Below are 22,189 nucleotides of genomic sequence, written 5' to 3'. Positions count from 1 at the left end.
TATATACATTCTCTTTATCACCAAACTTAAGCGACTGAACTTTTAGACTAACTATAGTGATTTCTTTAAAAATTTTAAATTTCCTTCACACAGTGGGTAAATTAATAGTGTTTTGTCTCACTGCTTCCTCTCTTACAGGGATTATAAACACACTAAAAAAGTCATTGCAAAGACTATTAATATCTTGCAAAGATGTCTACGTGCAATATAATGTTCTAACCCATGCCAGCTATATCTACACAGGGTTCTGCATCTCAGTTATATCTTGCATAAACAATTGCTGGGCTCATACATTTTATATCTTTAAAAGCAGGACAGCGGGATTAGGCTCCACACTACCGAGACTCTGTTGAGAGATGGAGGTAAGACCGTGAGCCTGAGGTCAGTCTGGGCTAGAGAGAGCGTCCACCTAGACAGTAAGGCCAACCCACATGTAATTTTCTGTTTCTCTTCTTTTTTACAATTAATAAAGCCAGTGCTCTTTTTCAAATAACCTAGGAGTAAGACACGATACTGCTAATATCGTCTCCATCATGATATGTTTGGACACATTTTAAATTGTAATTAAATGCTCTTAATGCTTCTAAATTAACGGGAAAATCAATTTAAATTATACTCCAAATTATTTCAATTACATGTTCTATAGTACTTTTATTTATTGTACTCTACTTTTATATTAAGTGTAATAAATAGAACTTTAATAAGCCTCTCTAGTAAACATTCCTTAAAGGAAGGCACTGTCTGAGAGCAGGAAAATCTTCTCCAGTGTTGGACACACACAGCATGTTAACTCAGAAAGCTCAGAGCATCTCTGTTTGACTACAACTGCTCAGAGCAATGAGCAGCAGAGAACGCAGTGGCCATGAACCTGGTGAACCTCGCAGATCCTGAATAACTTCTACTGAGGTACTCCGCGGTTGATCATTTATAACTCTTTATTAAGTTAACGCAGTTATTAAAGGCAGCAGAGCTCTTTAATATAGCCAGAAATCTCAAAAACACTTCTCACTTAATGCCACCAAGTATGTCTTCTAAATCTTCACTGGTCTGGTCGGTTAAATTCTACCTTAAGGTGAACAATATTCTATTTAAGTTCAATTAAAGTTTCCTTATTAGTTTGGGAGACTTGTTTAACTATATTGCTAGAGAAACACCCCTCCCCATGATGGACACATACAGATGTGTTCGTACATTTGCACAAGGTCAGAGAAGTCAGTATCTGAGGTGTCTTTCTCTCTTAAATTCCACCTTACTTTTGAAAAAGGGTCTCAGACTGAACCTGGAGCTTGCTACTCAATTAGCCCTGGGGATCCAGCTGTCCCTGCTCCCCACAGCTGGGTTAGCCATGGGGATCCAGCTGTCCCTGCTCCCCACAGCTAGGTTAGCCCTGGGGATCCAGCTGCCCCTGCTCCCCACAGCTGGGTTAGCCATGGGGATCCAGCTGTTCCTGCTCCCCACAGCTGGGTTAGCCCTGGGGATCCAGCTGCCCCTACTTCCCACAACTGAAGTTATAGATACCTATCTCTGTTATTTTATATGGGGCTAGTGACTCAAACTTGGGTCCTTATGGTCATGTGAGTAACGTTTTACAAATATTGAGCCATCCTCAACACCCTAAACATACAGTTTCTCCAGATTTCCTAAAGTCAGTAGTAGAATTTTTAGACTAATAAATTAAAAATTAAAATTTTATTTCACATGTCAGGTAAAAAATATGTTGTTGAATTATTTTTTTCCTAGGCTACAAAGATTATAAGAACAGAAAATATGTTGGAAAAAACTGTTAATGTCCTATATGGATTCATACATAATAATTGAATGGTTTTTGTTTGTTTGTTTTTGGTTTTTCAAGGCAGGGTTTCTCTGTAGCTTTGGAGTCTGTCCTGGAACTAGCTCTTGTAGGTCAGCCATGTACCACCACTGCCCTGCTAAAAATAGAATGTTTTAACCAATGATAGTCATGCCATTGCTAATGTGACATTATTAAAAGTCAAATTTTTAAAGAACTGCTCACTTTAAGACAGGCAGACACGAGGGGCACACTAATCAACTTACGGTAGTGTACACTCAAAGTGTTTATATTAGTTTTGTTTTAGTAAATCTGGGCAAAATCAATTTATAAACAAAGTCAGTGGTCCTCAACCTATGGGTCACAACCCCTATGGGGGCTCATATATCAGCTATCCTGTGTATCAGCTATTTACATCATGATTCATAGCACAGCAAAATTACAGTTATGGAGTAGCAATGCAAATACTTTTACAGTTGGGATCACCACCGCATGAAGGACTGTATTAAAGGGTTGCAGCATTAGGAAGACTGAGAACCACTGCACTAAGTGGGTATATCTATCTTTATAGTTAGTGAAAAAAAGCCTCCAAACTCATAAAACTACTAATTGTGGAGGTGTTACTTTAAAATAATTTGAAGGTTCCTTAAAATATGTTTTGTTCAAGATTAATTAAACATGTAACCATTTCAATTCTGACACAACCTTCCAGGCTACACATTATATACAACAGCAACGCCTATGGTTTACTTGTGTGAGGAGGTAACAAGTGCCACACAGAAAACCTCTGGAAAAGGAATGTATTTCTGTATGACGGTCCCTTCATAAGCAGTTTCTCACATTCCCACCATAAACCCTGCACATGTCTGGGACAAGAACTTGTGAGGCAGGTTCCTCACTCTCGAAAGCTGTCCCTTCAAATCATTATGAACATTTTAACATTGCCCCAGTGTTCTGGGGACCACCCCTTGGGAGCCTACTGATGCTGATGCTGGGCCTGGCTCAGCCCTGTGCAGGTGCCCTGGATCACCTAGGGACATGCCACGTTGAGTCCAATTGTTCTAAGTTTAGTTGGAAATTATTCTTGTGCACTAACGACAAGCCTATGTAAGAAACGCAAACCACTAGCATTAGCTATTATCGTCCTAGGTGCTGCTCTGTTGCTCCGAATGTCGTGACCAGAAAACAACTGGGGAGAAAACTGTTTATCGCAGCTCATACTTCCAAGTCACGGCTCATCACGAGGGAAGTGAGGCAGGAACTCAAGGTAGTAGGCTGGAGGCAGGAACCATGTGGGAAGGATGCTTTTCTGGCTGATGGGGAGCTAGCCTTCATACATATGCAGAGGAAGGGTGCCACGCACAGTGGGCGTGAGAGCCAATCAACAGTCAAAACTTCTAATAGACATAGTCACAAGCCAATTGGAGAGGCAATTTTTCAATCAGGAGTCCCTCTTCCCAGGTGTCTTTAGTTGACAACAGAAAACTGGCCAGCACAGGTGCTCATGGGGACGGACCACCCAGCACAGGTGCTCATGGGGACGGACCACCCAGCACAGGTGCTCATGGGGACGGACCACCCAGCACAGGTGCTCATGGGAATGGACCACCCGGCACAGTTATTCATGGAAACGGACCACCCGGCACGGTGCCCATGGGGATGGACCACCCGGCACAGGTGTCCATGGGGATGGACCACCAGGCCCATGGGGGCGGACCACCCGGCACAGGTGTCCATGGGGATGGACCACCCGGCACAGGTGCTCATGGGGACGGACCACTGAGCTCAGGTAATCATGGGGGCAGACTACCTAGCACAGGTATTTCATGGGGACAGACTACCTTCCGCAGAAACTGCCACCACAGAAAAGTCATGCCCAAGTGCAAGAGGCAAGGGGTGGGGCCGGAACTCGAAGGCTTTCAGTGCCCATCCAGGACACCGAACACTGCCCCACTGTCATAAAATTATTATTTTAAACCGTTGTGGGTTATGTTGCCACACAGTGATGGACAGGCTTAGAAAGGGAAAATGATACTATATTAAGAAAACTTGTTCTCTGCATGTTTTTGATTTAGAAATTCATAGCTGAGGCCTATGACTGGAGGTTCTGGGTTTGGAGAAGATGAGAGATTCTGTGCAAGTTCCAAGAAGCAGCAAGTGTGGAGTGGGTCTCAGGACACCGCCAGCACCTCAAAGCAGGACTGACCTCATTCAGTCCTGATCTGAGAAGATCCAAGGGCACCGCAGCATCCAGTGACAAAGGAATGAGCAACAAAACACTTGCCACAGACACAGATGACACTCAGATTTTCCTTCCTCTAGCTGTCCTTGCTCTTTGCTAATGGAAGTACTGACAGTGACCAACAGGTTAACTCTCACCCCAACTGTTTCGGCCCACAAAGGCTACTTTACTGTACGTGTGAAGTGGACTGGATCACACAACTGGGCACTGTGTCCACCTGAGAAAGTGAGGTCCACTCTGAGCCAGGCACTGCTATATCTCTCTTGTGCTGTACAGCCTGAGACGGGCTCGGCTTGGACAGCCTTTGCCGTTAACAGTGAGGACAGTTACTGTATGTTCCGGTTCAACTTTCAACTAAGAGCCTGAAGTCAGGGAGTTCCTCAGGCCTCTAGACTCAAAACCAAACATGGTTCCAACTCCTCCTCTCATAAAGTTAAGCATGCACATTGTCACATTAACAACAGCCAAGAGAGTATAGCATTGGTGGGTGGGTGTGCGCGCACGCATTTCAAATGCAAGGAAGTGGAATTCCTTTTCTTCAAAATGAAACCAAATTTGTCTGTTATTACACATCTCTTGAAACCAAATCATTCAAAACTTTAATAAAGTCTTTCTAGCTGCCTTTTATGTCTGTTATTACAGAACTGCTTGGAGCATGGCCGGGAAACTAACTCAGGATACAGAGTTTCTGGTAGTTCACTCTGCCGGGTCTCCTCTCTGGGAACATGCAAGTGGAGCTATCTCTGCCTCCTGGAAGGGAGACCAGGAGACCCTAGCCCATCCGACTCCAGCATTCTCAGCCCTGCTTTCAGAGTATTGCCTTGGGTATGTAGCCAAGTGTGATGTTCTCCACTGTGTCAACGCAAAGACACCAATGCAACCCGGGGAGGTGGAGCTTAGGGACTGGATAAACTCAAGCCAAGGAACATTTTCACACTCTGTACCGCCCCCTCAGCCAGCTGATGGGTAATTTGGGAATATGACCTCATATTCTACTTTAGGAGCCATGACCCCTTGTATGTGGAGCTTATCAAGCTCACAACCAATGGATTCTTCCTTAGGACCCGATGGGTCAACCGCAGCCCTCCCCTGCAACTGCACGTTTCAGGTGGCAGTATCTTAAGTCACTGTATATTAACGCTAACTGGTAATTTAATATTTAAGTCCATTATATAATTTAAGGAAGTTAACTACACAAGGTGATTGCTGCAGAAAGAACCTGATGAAGGAAGAAACAACCTGCAGTGGCCGCTCACAGCAGGCTCACTGTTAACCGCACGCATCCCATACTGATGTGAGCATCTGTGGAAACACCTTCACTGCTACAGGAAACAATAGTGAAACAGTCGGAGGTCAGTCTGAATTGAGGTCTACTGCATCATTTTTTGGTCTCAATCAACTTTTGACCTCTATGTGTATGGTAGAAACATGCCCACCTTACAGGCAACTGGTTTAACTTGCTTGAGACCTTACAGCCTAAAGCAAGTGCTGGAAGAGGGAACGCCCTGAGCACCACGTACTCGGTGATGCTAAGACTAGCAGCTCCGCCTGTCACAGTCCACCACATGAGTCTGCGCTGCCTCACTGCAGGGCCCATGGTAATCCAGCGTGCACCCGAGCTCATTCACATAATGGCAGCTCTCTGGACATAAGCGCTTGGTTTATTCTTCTGGGCTCCAACTTTACATGCACTTTAAGAAAAGAGGACATGGCCACCTGCGGGCACTGCCAAGATCAACTTGGTTAGAACTTAATCTGAGGAAGCTGCACACTGGATCCGGCTAGAAATCAAATCCAGGACCTGAGCAGTACACACAGCCTTCCTCTGACAGTTCTAGTCCAGGCCCTCAGCCGTACACATGGCCTCCCTCTGATTGTTCTAGTCCAGGACCCCTGCAGTGCACACGGCCTCCCTCTGACTGTTCTAGTCCAGGACCCCTGCAGTACACACGGCCTCCATCTGACTGTTCTAGTCCAGGACCCCTGCAGTACACACGGCCTCCCTCTGACTGTTCTAGTCCAGGACCTCAGCCGTACAAACGGCCTCCCTCTGACTGTTCTAGTCCAGGACCTCAGCCTTACAAACGACCTCCCTCTGACTGTTCTAGTCCAGGACCTCAGCCTTACAAACGACCTCCCTCTGACTGTTCTAGTCCAGGACCCCTGCAGTACACACGGCCTCCCTCTGACTGTTCTAGTCCAGGACCTCAACCATACAAACGACCTCCCTCTGACTGTTCTAGTCCAGGACCCCTGCAGTGCACATGGCCTCCCTCTGACTGTTCTAGTCCAGGACCTCAACCATACAAACGACCTCCCTCTGACTGTTCTAGTCCAGGACCTTGCAGTACACAAGGCCTCCCTCTGACTCTTCGGCGACTTTCATTCGTCAACAAGGAAGAGAGGGACAGAAGCAGGGGATGCCGTGCAGCCCGGCATTTTCCTTCCTCACAAGTCAAGCTGCACTTAAGGCACAACATGAGACCCCAGCAGGTTCACTATCTGCTCCTTGGAGTCTGTCACATGTTCTGTAGACACGGTTCTCTCTGGCTTTAAATACATGTTCGATACTGACTGTATTAATTAGAGATGATCCTGGTATGACAAAAACGTTTTTCTAGAACTAATGACTTTTATGTCAGGATGACAAGTATAATTAGGCAATAAATCCTCAATCAGTCTAGTTCAAACTGCTACAGGGAAGATGAGTTTCTGCCATCCTTGTCAATTTATGCATAAAATATGTATGCATGCTATTTCTAAAAGAACTCTCCTTTCACGGTGCACACATACACACTTTAAGATATTCCATTTGTCAAGGGACCGTATTATTTCAGACAAGTGCCTAAGCTATGGCTATGATAAGCAAGTCAGAGTGCTAATATGAGTTTAATCAAAAGCGATAGTATTTCCTAGTAAATCAAATGATAAGCAGCAAGGGTCCTGAACTTGGCGCTAGGCCACTCTTGTTCCCGTCCACATCAGCTTAAGTGAGCTATTTTATAAGCCTTGACAGAGAAGCTACTGTACACATAGTGGTGGACAGTGCCTGGGGCAGACAGACAATAAGTTAGCAAGCTCAGAGGCCAGAGACAAGAATGCTTAAGAAGCACCTGTTTCTAATTTGGGGTCACTCTTAACTACAAGGAAGCTGGATTTGGTTGGTGGTACCAGCCACAAGAGACGGCTAGATTCTGATAGTTCAGCAGACAGGGACAGCGAAGGCTACAGTAGAAAAGCTACTACCTGCACTCTCTGAGAATCTGTCCACAGGGATTCTACCACCTCTAGTTACTCTGGATCTGTAGTTAAGCACAAGGTAGAGGAAGTCAAGGGCTTGTTGCGACAGCTAACACTGCCAACCTGAAAGGACCAGCCTCTGGGCAGGCGTGGGAGGGTCATCTAGTTAGATTTACTGAGGTGGAAGAGCCACCTTAACTGCGGGCAGCCCAGTTCCATGGGCTGAGGTCCTAAACTGAATAAAAAGGAGAAAGTGGGTCAATGTGGCCGTCACCTCTCTCTGCTTCCTGTGTTTGCTGCGGGACCAGGCTCCTCATGCTCCCACTCTCATGGTTTCTCTGCAGTGAAGGGCTGGGACCATGAACCAAAACTACCCTTTCCTTCCTTGAGCCGAGTGCCAAGATAGCAGCTGACACAGAAGACTGGTACCCGGAAGGGGGCTACTGCTGTGACAGACCTGACCACACGGTCTCCAGGAGGCACAGGAAGAATTTGGAAGTTTGAGCTAGGAAAGTCCTCCGATGGTATGAGTATGGCTTAGCGGGTTCCTCTGATGGGGGTCTGAAAGACCAGAAGCCCGAGAGAAATGTGGATGGTAGAGGCCTAGGCTCATGAGGATTCAGACGGGAACAAGGATTCTGCCATGATTGCAATGGGGGCTTTCAGGTTAAAATTTGAAAACAAATCTGGCTGCCTTCTGTCTGTGTCCTGAGAACCTGAGGGAGGCTGAATTTAAAAGTCGTGGGACTAATGTGTTTGATGGCAGAAATTTCAAGGCAGGAGAGGATTCAGTCTGCTCACCATCCTTGTCAAGGTCTACGGTGAAAGCAGCAGCATGCTTGGAGACTGTCTCCCGGCGATTCTATGTCCTGTCAACTGGCAGTCAATATCAACGGTCATGCTCACACCCAAGTCTGGAGGATGATTCATTTCACCCTACAACACACAAAGCCAATCTAATGCACAACCTCTTCTGTTGTGTCTTACCTCTGGGAAAATCGGGGCGGAGTAGAGTTTTCCACGCAGGAAAGCTGAGATCTAAACACTCTATACATATAAACATGTTCCCAGCACCAACTGCACACTGCGCCGGTTACCATGGACGAAGCATATGTTAATCGTGACTTGCAAAGCTCTACTACTCTGTAGAGACATCTCTCCACACTGACTCTGTAGCAGCTCCTTTCAGAGCACGAGAGGAGGAGGAAGGACATGGGTCCTGAAAGTTCCTAATCATGTGCCTTGCTAGTCACCCCAGGGTTCACACGATGATAAAGATCTCTGGAGGGCCACTGAAGAAGGGTAAGGGAGGACCCTGGTCATGTAAGAGTGAAGCAGCCACTCTCAGCAGACTCCTTACAGGGACAGCAGTGAATCTGCCTTTGAACACTCTATGGTGCTAGACACAGCAAGAGGAGCACGTAAACAAGGCAGATGCAGCATTTCCTGAAATACCAAGTGTTTCGGCAAAACTAAAGCAGTATTTTCTCAATGTTGCATATGTCAGACTTGACAGACAAACAGACTCAGCGTACAGAGTGGTAACTAACAGAAAAATATTTAATCAGTCAACAGAGAGTGCTTTACGGGTGTGTGTCTGTCTTCCATGATCTTTTCCAGTAAGTTCTCTAAATATTTACGTTGACAAATATCTGAGTCACTCATCCCAGGAAGCAAAGCTCCCTGGAAGAGTGACTCTTAGGAAGTTGGAATCACAAGTAGAATAAAGTATCTTACAACTGACTTCACTCAAAATGCAAGCTCCAGGGCCCTGTGTTTCCACCCGGAACTGAGTGCTCTGTTGGCTGCGCAGGCAAATTTCCAGGTGCTAGAAATTGGCCCTCACACACAATGATTTTATACTAAGATACCCCCAAACCTGCCATATACATATTTTAAAATGTAGGCCACTTCACCAGCTGTCTAAACAATCCCGGGTGCTAAGAAAGACTGACATTTACTGTTGCTTCAATAAAACAATACACAAAGCCCCTGATTACTACTCTACCAACTGGAGCCAAAGACCTCATTCAAAAGAAAAGTTCAATTTTCCCCTTAGTTGACTTTTGTTTTTACGACTCAGATACATTTAAAATTTGTCCATCTGCTAAAGAATCTTATTTGCATTATGCTATCGGTGAAATCTAGAATTCTACTTATATAGAACCAAGAAAATATTTATTTTCAAAAGAAAACATCTTGGCAGTTGGCATTTTCAGGATGTTGAGCCTGTAGGATTTAAGAAAATTGCAACCTTAATATAAGAAATCTGGAGGAAGACAACGGCTAGCTGGCTGAGCAAGCACCCTCGTCATGTGACACTTTCACAGATGACTTGGTGGAAGACTGGGTGTGCTCCACACCACTCCTCGAGGCTCAAAGAACTCAACTTTTTTATTTTCTTGAGAGAAGGTTTCATGTAGCCCAAATCACACCTCTGCGACAGGCTTGAAGCAAACGGACCCTCCAGTCTCCACCTCCCAAGTGCATAGCAATAGCAAAGAAAAGGAAAAACTGAACTTGGGGGGGGAGGGAGGCTTTGTTTTTGAGACAGAATCTTACTATGTAGCCCTGGCTGGCCTGGAATTCTGTATGTAGACCAGGCTGCCTGGCCTCTAACTCAGAGCTGTTGCTGTCTCTGAGTGCAGGGATTAAGGGCATGTGCTACCTTGCTACACGGAGTCCCTTGCAATCCTCTGCACGAACCGAGTATGACCGATGTGTGGGCCTGACATCTGAGACGTACAGTGCTCAGAACAGAACTACACCTGGTGCAAACCATCATAATAAACTAATTTATGGCGTTTTCCAGGTTCTTGATTCATCTATAAGACATTCATATAATTTATTTATATTTTTTAGATTCACTCCTTTTTAGTTTCTTAGATATATGAGTATTTTACCTGCATGTATATCTGTGCACCATGCATGTACTTGGTGCCCACAGAGGTCACTATAGGGCACTGGATCTCCTGGAACTGGAGTTACAGAGGGTTGTGAGTCATTATGCATATTCTGGGGACCAAACCCTGGTCCTTTGAAGAACAGCAAGTGCTTGTAACCACAGGGCCAGCTCTCCAGGCCCCTGGAGACAAAGGATATTTTAATGAGGTAAAATATGCACAAGTACAAATGATGGACCTTCCACTTCCAGTCTATAGCAGAGAAAGTCAGAGAACCACTCACCAGCTCCTACTACGTCCTTCCAGGGCCAACTGCCCGTACCAGTGGGGTGTTAATATAGTGATGGAAGCTTGGTGTGCAGTGTTCCCATCCTGCTCCTTCCACTTAACACAGTAACTTACAGAATGGATGCCGTCATGGGGCTTTACTGCAACTGCATTCTTTCTAATACACAAACAGTGTCCGATCATCTAGTGTACCTCTTTTTGGTGGGTGTACTGGTTTGAATAAAAATGGTTTCCATGAACTCATAAATCTAAATACTTGGTAGACCTGCTTGGCAAGGACTAGGAGGTGTAGCCTGTTGAAGGTACATCACTGGGGGTGGGCTCTGAGGTCTCAAAAGACTATGCCATTCCTAGTATAACTTCTGCTTTTGTTCCTAATGATTCTCGAGGTCACAGTTTATTATTTTATGCATTTCTTGTGACTGAAGGCGGGGTCCTGCTACTTTCACATTCGTGGGTGCTGGTTTTGTTAAAGTGTTGGGCTTGTTCCGGCAGGCAGTAAGTCTCCTTAGAGCAGCTTCATCTCTCAGGGCTTGCTTTCGGCTTTGTTTGGGCAAGTCTGAGGCAGGTTCTGATCTAGGGTAATTTACTCTCATTATCTGGGTAAGACTTTTCTGCACCCATCCTATTTCTCTTGTATTATGTGGTCTTTCCACATTGCAGGTGGGAACATGAATTAATCTTCCTTTGTGAGACACAGAAATTGTTAGGTTTGTTGCCTCCACCAGAGGAGCTGCACCCCACAATAGTAGGGCAGCGCTCAGCAGTGGGCTTTGGGGACACCCTCTGTGCCCATGCTCTCTGAGTACAAGGCCCTTTCAACTCTCCTTCACAAACCCTACTGCTGACACTCGTCTCAGTGACGTCATTACTGTGCCTGGGCCCGGAAACTGCCCTGGGTGGATCGAGGATCACCACGGGCGGACTGAGGATCACCACATTTTCTGGCTTGCTGCTCCTACGGATCACAGTTTGAGCTACTTGCTAAGTCGTCTGTCTCTTCAGGCATTGGGGCAATTCTTTATGGGTAGAAAGTGAAATTCGTTTTGCCTACAATTTAGAATCTTTATTGTGTGTCTCTCACACACATATACACACTGTCTATAATACAGGTATTCATTCAAACATAGGAAGATACACTGTGTATAACTGAATTGGTGGCAATTTCAATCTTAAACAGTTCAATTACTGAATTATTACGCCCTCCTAATAATGCCATATATTAAGGACCACCTCAATTCAGTTCTAACTCTTAGCACTTAGTAGAAGCAAACATTTGTTTATTTTACTTGCCTACTTTCTCTTAGCCCACATTGGTATGAGAGGATAGGATGGTCTATATTTTTTATACTATTTATCTCAGCACATGAAATAATTCCTGGGATACAAGCAGAACAAGATTACCTAACCACAGATATCTGTTCTGTGTCTTGGTAGGTATGTCTCACATAATACAATATGTGCTACGATAATAGAAAATATACTTACTATAAAATAATACCTTACAAGTCCTTGATGCCACTATGCATTACTAACATGCAGTTCTGCCGTGGAACACAACACGGCTGGCATGTGGTGTTAATCCCAGCACTCGAGGGGCAGAGGCAGGCAGAAGTCTTGGAGCTCGAGGCCAGCCTGGTCTGCAGACGGAGTTCCAGTACAGACAGGGCTGTTATACACAGAAACCCTGTCTTGAAAAACCAAAAACCAACCAGTCCAACAAACAAAAAAAACATGGCAACATATACCTTAATGTTTATCAACTTAATAATGTGACTTTACAGGGTCTTGTGCAGCTATTCAGACAGCCGGCCCCTTCAGGGCGCCTGTATCCTCAGTAAGACTCTGAAGATAGAAGCCTGCATACCAAAGACAGGAGACATGATCTCCAAAGCCATCGCTCCAAAGGTATGAACCATGCTTATCAGAGCATAAAGTACTGGAGAGGAGATGTGTGAAATCTATATGCTAAGAATATTTCTGATTAAGATTTTACAGGCTAGCTATTGGTTGCTTTCCAATTGCTTTTTGAGGTTTTATGTCTTCTAACTATAGTCTGTTTCCACAAGAAAACAGATTTAATCCCTACACAAAATTCCAACATAATAAATAACACACTTTTAACCAGATGTGATGCACTCTCCCCTCAGAGGCACAGCTGGCTTCTGACACTGCCAGTTAAATTTTATTGGGAGTATTGGGAGTAGCGTGCTGTTTTGCCTATCCAAAAGTGACTCCATCATGACCAACAGCAACTACACTCCAGGCTCAACACGATTTTCTCGAAGTCATTTCAGAACACACTTTCAAAGGCTTCTTTTAAAGCTGCTGGGCTTGAATGTGACCAACGGACGGAGTTAGAGCGCTCTGAACACAAACAGTCCAGCAAGGATGGCACCTGCTAACGAGCAGAGACGTCTCTGCTTTGGGAAGATGACTCTACAGCAGTGATACACAACGTCAACTGAGGGGGTAATTTTAAAGGCTGTTACCCCTTTTCTTCAAGCCTGCTTCTATTACATAGACCTGACCCTCCGCTACAGCAACTCCACTGGTCTACAAACTGTCGGCTGAGAGTGCACCCACCACAGAGTGCTCAGAATGCTGGCGGACAAATAAACCCTTGAAGAAGTTAGCTGCCGAGATATCATTACCTGATGCTATTCTCAAGCTGATTAACAGTTCTCAAAGACCTGCCTCATAATCCACTTATGCCTTGCTGTAAGAAGGAATTAGGGTGCACATGCTCGCCATGCTTCAAGTTGTCATGCCAATCTAGATGAGAGCACGGGGCGAACAGAGGCGTATAGTAAAGCAGGAGTGTTGCTGGTGTGGTGTCCTGATGTGTTAGGCTGGCTTCAGCAATTACCACAGGTAGCGCCTTACATCATTGTCTCCCATCACTCTGCTTAGTGGCTTCGCCTCACCATCAAACGTGTCAGAAACGAGCTCCAGACTTGATCCTTGTCCATACCGAGGGGCCTGCAGGGTGTGCTCAGACTGAACGTCCACACTGAGGGCCTGCAGGGTGTGCTCAGACTGAACGTCCACACTGAGGGCCTGCAGGGTGTGCTCAGACTGAACGTCCACACTGAGGGCCTGCAGGGTGTGTTGAGACTAAATGTCCACACAGTTAATGGCAGTTCCAAGCAATACCCGCTCTTAGAACACAGTCACTTAACCTCCCGCACAACAAACACAGCACTGTGTTTAACAGTTTGCCCATCTCACGGATATGCAGCAAGGACCCTGTGCAAATCACTTTGATCACTCACTTAATCTGCACGTGCTACACGGTTCTCAGCTGAGAACGATCAACAGCCTCTCTGATTACTTTACAGGGCTGATGCAGGGATCAAATGAAGTAAGGAAAGAAACCTGGGGTTTAAAGTTCGAAGTGTTAGACACATATTTTGCCATTGTCTCCCTCAGAGAAAAGATTGAACTGTGAACAGAATGTTATGGGTTAGCTGTCAACTGGCCTTGTCTAAAGACATCTCTGCCAATGGCCTCACAGACCTGAGCCCCGGCCCCACCACGGAGAGTGTGGATAGCGGAATAATGGTTAATGACAGCTCACAGACTAACTCTCCTACTGAGAACTTGCAATGATACCACCTGGTCCAGAAAGCCTGTGAGATGGTATCCTTCCCCTGAGGCAGCCTGCAGCCTGGAGCTCAACAAGGAAAGTTGAGCCCCTGACTCAAGGTGGGGCACCTTGTGTCTATTCACCCCAGAGCCCCTGGGGGATCAGACTGGGCACGACCGTGGTTAAGAGCATCTTCTACACTTGTCACCTCTTCTATCTACTAGCACAACCCCAGCAAGTCCCATGGGCATGACAACTGACTTACGGTACTGCCAGTGCCTCTCTCCTAGGATTGACTGTCTTGCTGATGTGTGGCAACCATCAGAAAATGGAAATGTCTCCAGGGTGGCCCAGAATTGCATTAGGAATCACTGTTGTATCTGATGGTGCCACACAAGCCCAGTACCGGTAGCTACTTGGAAATGAGACTGATGTCAAGTTTAGACAGGGACATTGCTAACATGGGAGGGAGAAGATGGAGCCCTGCCTGGAGCATTCTCAATGAAGACAGGGTTTACCAAACCCTACAGCCTGAGGTGAAGTGGGGCTGGAACGCCAATCCCATAGAGAATAACCAAGAACCCCTCTTTACTTGTACAAAACGCACCTCTGTTCACAAGGTCAAATGACTCTCCCCAAAGCACTTTCTTCCCAATGACATGCAGGCTTGCATGACTCTGGTGCACTCAATGGCTTTCTGATGAATGGCTGGGTCAAACCAGTCACAGGAACAGCAGTAGGATGCACTCCCAGCTCCACACTCGCCAGTTTGGACCTGACTGCCCTCGCTAGGGATTACACGACCACGACCACGTATTTTGTTGGTCATATGCTTCCCCAACTGTCAATTAATTCTCTGGAGACACATCTCCATATTGCTTCCTGGAGGAAGTGCAAACTTCTTAGCTGTTTAGGAGACACAGCTGGAGCCCCTGCACCATCTTGCGCTCTGACCTTATAAGGCTAAAGTTAGGACAGACACTATTTCTGTTACTCGTGTAGGATTTTGCACTGAACAGATTAGACTGTTCTAGAAGAAACTGTGGTCCGCGCATTGGGAGAGGTTCCAGGGGTTCTAGGAAGAAGTTGTCTCTGAACTGAATTCTGAGGTGCAGAAAGTTGATGAGAGGAAAAGCTACAAGGGGAAAGGAAGCTTTCACGGTGATGAGACAATGATTGAACACTGTGAAAAGGGCCAGCACAGGCAACACATGTAAACAATGCCAAATAACATAGGGTCCAGGCATCTGCATGGGGACTTGACTTTAATTTTCATCCCTCTACCTGTATAGCTATTTGCTACACCAGAGATGCTCAATATTGCTTGTATCAGAAAACATTAGTTCTCATTCATGAGCTCCAATCAGTAAACACAGTCCATCTCCCACAGCCAAACTGGGGCAGGGAGGAACTGACAGAGGGGACAAAATTCAGTGGCCAAGCGCAGCAGCAGCCCTGGGCAGAGGGACGAAGATGCAGTGGGAAGTCAGTGCATTCAGTGCCTGAACTGACCCTGGACCACACAGAGCAAAAGCAGCGGCCTCACCCAGAGAGGCCCAGGGCAGGGTACCCACTACGCTAACCACTCGGCCCCACACAAGGCAAGGCCATCGGTTCTAGTCCGTGAAGCGCCAGACTGAGGAGAGGCAGCCTCAGGTCTTCCCTCTGAAGGCTCAGTTTCTCCTTTCTTTCATTGACTGAAGGCCAGACTCCAGGGCTCACTTTTGGGACGGTGCAGTGTGGTCTCCTTCCTGCTCCTCTGGGCCCATATCCTAGCACAAACCAGCCAAGAGCACCCTGTCTTCCTGTTTCCCAAGCTCTCTGGTTGCTTTCTCCCCCGTCTCACGTGACTGCACTGCTCTGGGTGCCCCTGTCAAGCACCCCTAACAGAATGTGAAGCCCCGGTTAGGGTCACCTCTTGCATGATTCTAAGACAGCATGGCTCACTATTCTAGGCAGCCTAAAATTTCCATTCATCAATTCTTTCGACTAAAGACTAGAAAGAACTGATTTTGCTATAGATCTTGAAACTCTCAAGTGAGAGTTGTTCTAGCCTTCAAAACCGTAGAAAGACGTAAGAATGTGCAAACATTGTTATTATTTACTATGTTAACTGGAACCACACACTTAGTTGGCTCTAGACATGTTCACTACATAATAAAAGCAGTGTAGACACGGAAAATTATTTTTGTGCTTCAATTAAAATTTATGCCACTACTTTTAATGGTTTAAATTAACCCAATATTCTGAAAATATATTTGAACGGATGGCACTACAGCTGATCTTGCTAAAAACTGTCCAAATGGCATTTCTCTGTGGGTGCCAGTTATATGGCAGCTAACCCAATGGAATCAAAACAGAACTCAAGATTTTTCTTTTCTTTTTGGCAATAAAAATATGGACATTTTTAAGCATTTTCATACATTTCTGGAAAAAAACCATAGATTGTCTCTCATCATTTAACTTCAAGTTTTTCCAAATATAGAGAATGGTATCATTTTCCAGACTGGGAAACAACAGCTACTCATGGAATGAGTTTAGTGAGATGTGAGAAAGGTGCCCATGAGGCACAGAGGCATGTCTGTAAACAAACGGGTAGACGTAGACAGAAGGGATACTGAACATTTATACCTAGTGGACACACTCAACCTAACGGGAGCTCTCTAGCAGTAACTACAGAACTCTGCACTCAATTGTGGACTCCAACCTTCCTAAATCCATGACTTTTATACTGTTAAAAGAGAGTAACTTAATCATAAATGTGAAAATTGAAGTATCTGTGTTCTTGGGAGATGGCTTGGCAGATGAAACATTTGCTATGTAAGTGTAGGGACGAGAGTTTAAATTCCCAGAACCACAGACAAGTGGACAGGCAGGACAGCAGGCAGAGGTGGGGAAGCTGGCTAGCTAGACCAGCTGAGATTGGGGAGCTACAGATTTGGCAAGAAACTGCCTCAGTAAGGCAGAAAATAAACAGAAAGACACAGAAAGGTCAGTTTAGGCCTATAGGCACATCTGCACACTTGTGAATACTCATACATGTACAACCCAGACACACACACACAGACACACACACACACACACACACACACACACACACGAAATGTCTGAAACCAAAGAAGCAAACCACTGTACTGCACTGGTCAAATATATTCAATGTCAACCCATTCCAAAAGTAGACTTGATAGAAGAGCATGAAACATTTCTTTGAAAGAGAAAATTGTAAATATCTACATATAGGCTCAGAAGATCAATTCTCAAAAAATATTATGTTTCAGATCATTCATCATGCAACACTATTTGTTACAATACAAAGCATCTAATCATTAACAGGGCATACAGAATACTTCGCAGCTAAAACAAAACAAAAAATAAACAGCAGCAAAACACAGTAGGACAAATACCTAGTGGAATGAATTATAATGACAGGAAGTAAGATCCATGATTATGATGGGGCAACACAGCAGTCTAGGGTATGGAACACACAATATTTCCACTCTTGGTTTAGTTTCAAAGACTGCGGTGGTATGCCTTGCAGGTCTGTGTGGCTGTGTATACCAGGACATCTGAACCCGCAGCCTTGTGTGTCTGCGGGTGTGTGTCTGTGTGTAGTAGGATATCTGAGCTCTGGCCGGTGTTACTACGCCGTGCAGGCATGTGTCTGCGTGTAGCAGTGTAGTAATAAGGGCGGCGGGGCTGCGTCCCCAGCACCCCAGCCGCCAGAACGGCTAGCTTATGCCCCGAAATAACAACACACAAACTGTATTCATTTAAACACTGCTTGGCCCATTCTCTTCTAGGCTAATTCTCACATATTAATTTAGCCCATTTCTAATCATCTGTGTATGGCACCCCAAGGTGCGCTTACCAGGAAGATTCTAGCCTATGTCCATCCTGGGTTGGAGCTTCATCCCGGGAGCGGGGCATGGCGTCTCTCTCAGGCGTCTGCTCCCGAGAGGAGAGCTGTCAAGACTGAGCTCACTTCCTCTTCCTCCCAGCGTTCTGTTCTGTTTACTCCTCCCACCTATCCTCTAACCAATAAAATGGGCCAAGGCAGTTCCTTTATTAGCCAATGACCTTCCTCCATCATTTCCCCTTTTTCGGTTTAAACAAAAAAAAAAAAAAGGCTTTAACTTTAACATAGCAAAATTACATATAACAAAACAGTTATCAAGTGAAAGTTATAATAATCTTTATCATAACTAAGGAAAACTATAACTAACTATTCTTAACTCCATCAAAGACTCCAGAAACAAACAATACTACCTAAGCAAACAAGAAAAAAGCAACTTTTAAAACTCTAGAAATGACAGAGACATCTCGCTGCCTGGACAGTCACCCAAAGTTCCTCTGTACCATTGGGGCATCCATCTTCAGCCTTCAGGCCCATGGTATCCAGCAGACATTTCCATAAAGCAGGAAAATTCAAAGTCAGTTCAGTCACTATCTGTTGTGTCCTGCAGAATGTCTCACAGACTCTTTCATGAATCAGGAACCCCAAAAGATCATCTCACCTTAGGCAAGTTCAGTAGTCCTCTCTCTGTGGGTTCACTGTGTCCAGTTTATGCAATAGTCCAGGCAAGAGCAGTTTCTTGCCCAAATGGCTATCAAACTCCATAACGATCATTTTCGATGCCCATCTTCTTCTTGAAGTAGATTGTTGCTGCCAGGGCAGACATGTCTCATTGTCATGAAAAGTCCTAAGTTATTAAAACATTAAATGTCCTATTCTATAATCTTTGAAAGACATGAAGAATGTCTATCTAAAATATATCTCTATATATCTAGAAAATCTAACTAACATGACTACAAACTTGACTATTATTTATGATTATCCATCAACAACCTATATTTCCTAATTATACATTACATTTTAATAATGAACTACACAATCACAACACCTTAATCAAAATCAGAAACACTTATACATATAACAAAATTGACCTTAAATCTCTATCAATAAAGCAAAATCTGTACTAATGCAAATTATTCATACCTATATTATCTCCCCCTTTAACTGTAAAAGAACATTTATAAACAATATATGGGAACATGGGCGCACTTTTTTCTCTCCAAACTGCTTCCTGCTGAATGGGGACGTCGTTAGTTAGGTCTTTCATGGTATAACCTGTGTGCTAGTTTCATCTCAGTTGGCAGTTGAGTGAAGCAATTTTCTGAAGGTGTTCACACCAACCCTTCAGGAGGGAGTGGTCCATCATACCAAATTGGAATAGAAGAAATGAACAGCGTCTCATCCTCTGTGAAAACAAAATAAGAAACTCCTTTCCAAAGTATCATATCCTTAGATCCAAATTCAAAATATCTATGTTGGATTAGTTCAGCAGTATTTATAAATAAATATCTTTTAGCAGCTGTTGCTCCTTCCTCAGCATTCAAATAATTCAAAGAGAGCATAATAGCATACAATATCAAGATTCTCTGTGTATTTTCCATCTTTGTACAGCTTTGTTTTAACCTCTATTTCGTTTATTTTTACTTTCAACTTTTTGCTTTTTGAGACAGGTTCTCTGTATCTTTGACCTGAAGTAACTCTGTAGACCAGGCTGTCTTTGAACTCTCAGAGATCCGCCTGTCTCTGCCTCCCAGGCATTCGGGATTAAAGGTGTACACTACTACACCTTGAACTCACAGAGATCTGTTTGTCTCTGCCTTCTAGGCACTGGGATTAAAGGCGTGTGCTACCACACACAACAACTCTCTTCCTTTTTTTTTCTTACTTTAAGAACTTCAACTTTTAGCTTGCACATATTTTTAACACACTTTAAACCATTTAGAAATTTTCTCTGTCTTTGAATCTCTCTTTACTGTATATCTCTCTTTTTCTGACCACTCGAGCCTTTAAATTACTGAGCAATATCAGTAGGATTAAAGGTGTGGCTTTGCCGGCTGGATCCAGCCCATTCCTTAGCTTTCCAGGCTCATGGCTGAGGTACTGGCTGTAGCCAGCAAGCGAGCTTCAGCAGCCTGCGCTTGCAAACTGCACAAACCGCCTGCGTAAAAGAGTCAGAGTTTGTCCTGGCAGGACAGCCCAGAAAGCCGGCATTTTTAAACGGCGCAGTTTTTTTCCTGCTACGGCTGAAAACCGAAAAGCATGCGTTCAGCTTTTCGTCAATACCGTTTAAGTGTTTCGTGGCAGGACCTATTAATGAGCTGCAGGCTTTGCAGCTAAAGCTGAGTCAGGAAGCCTCTCTTAGATGAAAGCGCATGCTTGCCTCTAACAAGCAGAGCAGACCCGAGAACACAGCGAGTCTAGTTGCCATCAAACAAATCGTAGCACTTTACTCCAAATGCTCTATTCAAAAGCTCTGTCTCCCCAGGAGCCAGACAGAGATTGCAATGGCGGCACAGACCCAGGAAGTCGCGCTTTAAAATGACACAGCGTTTTATTTCTGTTACTGTTGCCAAATCAGGAAATCTCTCTACAGCACGCCACCAACAAACAGCAAAAATCTGTGTTAAACTCTCGCTCCCTAATTTTTAAGTCTTCTCAGGTTTTTTAAGTGGGTTTCGGCTGTCCACACATCTGGGCAATCTGTAGTAATAAGGGCGGCGGGGCTGCGTCCCCAGCACCCCAGCCGCCCGCACGGCTAGCTTAGCTTATGCCCCGAAATAACAACACACAAACTGTATTCATTTAAACACTGCTTGGCCCATTCTCTTCTAGGCTAATTCTCACATATTAATTTAGCCCATTTCTAATCATCTGTGTATGGCACCCCAAGGTGCGCTTACCAGGAAGATTCTAGCCTATGTCCATCCTGGGTCGGAGCTTCATCCCGGGAGCGGGGCATGGCGTCTCTCTCAGGCGTCTGCTCCCGAGAGGAGAGCTGTCAAGACTGAGCTCACTTCCTCTTCCTCCCAGCGTTCTGTTCTGTTTACTCCTCCCACCTATCCTCTAACCAATAAAATGGGCCAAGGCAGTTCCTTTATAAGCCAATGACCTTCCTCCATCATAGCAGGACATCTGGGCTCCAGCCCGTGTTACTACACCATGCAGGCGTGTGTCTGCATGTAGCAGGACATCTGGGCTCCTCCTATGTAGCAGATGTTATTCTGCATGTGCTTTCCACTAAGAACTTCTCCAATCCCTCTAAGGACTGCACTGCACGTTCATATTTCCATTTTATTCAGTTGTGGTGCAGAGTGAGAAGAGGACCAGAATTTTAAAAGACAGCCATCAGCATAGTTTTAGTGTGTGGAATGGGTTTCTTGCACAAATTAAAGAAAAGGAACTGTGTCTAATCAATGCCTATGAAAAAGATTGCAAACTGTAAGCCAACACTGGACTGACAGAATGAAGAGAAGACAGAGAGTTTTGCTACTCACCAGCTAAGTTTCCCTGAGCAATTTCTCTATCACTTGACTTAGTATTCTTATCATTTTACTACAAGTAATCCACTCTCAGTCTTGCAAGTGGCTGTGAAAACTAAAAAGCACAGGATGGGCTTGGCACTCTCCAGAATGAAGTTCAGCTGTGAGCTGCTTAGCGTCAGTTTTCCATCCTGCAAGAACAGCATTTACGAAGATGGACCACTTGTTCAAGCTAGACTGGCTGGACAGGAAGCCCTCGTGATGCTGTTGTACCTGCCCTGAACAGCTCTGGGGTACAGAACAAGGCAGCCATGCCTACAGTTTTCTTTGTTTAAAATGTAGGTCTAAGCATCTAAGCTTAGTTCCTCGGGCTTGAGCAGCTATATTCTTATCTACTGAGCCATCTCTGCAGCTCACAAACCAAAGTTCCATATGCTCATCATCATTTTTAAATATGAATGAAAGAGACCATTTGAAAATCATATCCTGTTTCAGTGCAGCCTTTCAACGGTATCACATGATATATTCAGCTTCAGCAACAGTCTGCCTCCATCTACACCAATTAACTTAAATCTGCTTTAATCTAAGTAAGTTAGGAAACTACAATCTATTGTTTCATACGGTGCAAAGATGTTGCACTGTTGTGTTCTGGTGGGTAGTCCACATGTTTGCATCAATGGACCATATGTTCTGAAAAGGCGTCTCAGGGTCGCTACAAGAACAGACATTACCTGTCAGACCCCTAAGATGGAACATCTCAACTCGGGGAAAACGGTGAACAGATTCTTCAGACACACAACTGCCTC

The 22,189-nt window shown here is 44.8% G+C and overlaps 1 protein-coding gene across 2 annotated transcripts in view; it reads right to left on the bottom strand.

Annotated features, from left to right (window-relative positions):
• Positions 1 to 22,189, bottom strand: part of Peli2 (pellino E3 ubiquitin protein ligase family member 2) — a 148,117-nt gene that overhangs the window by 19,529 nt on the left and 106,399 nt on the right. The window lies entirely within an intron of this gene.

Source organism: Microtus oregoni, unplaced genomic scaffold (genome assembly GCF_018167655.1).
Source record: "Microtus oregoni isolate MIOR12 unplaced genomic scaffold, Mior012 000045F_ref0000178, whole genome shotgun sequence".
In the NCBI taxonomy this organism is placed as follows: Eukaryota; Metazoa; Chordata; class Mammalia; order Rodentia; family Cricetidae; genus Microtus; species Microtus oregoni.
The sequence above is the reverse complement of the archived record's forward strand: the minus strand, read 5'-3'. Positions and strand labels throughout refer to the sequence as shown.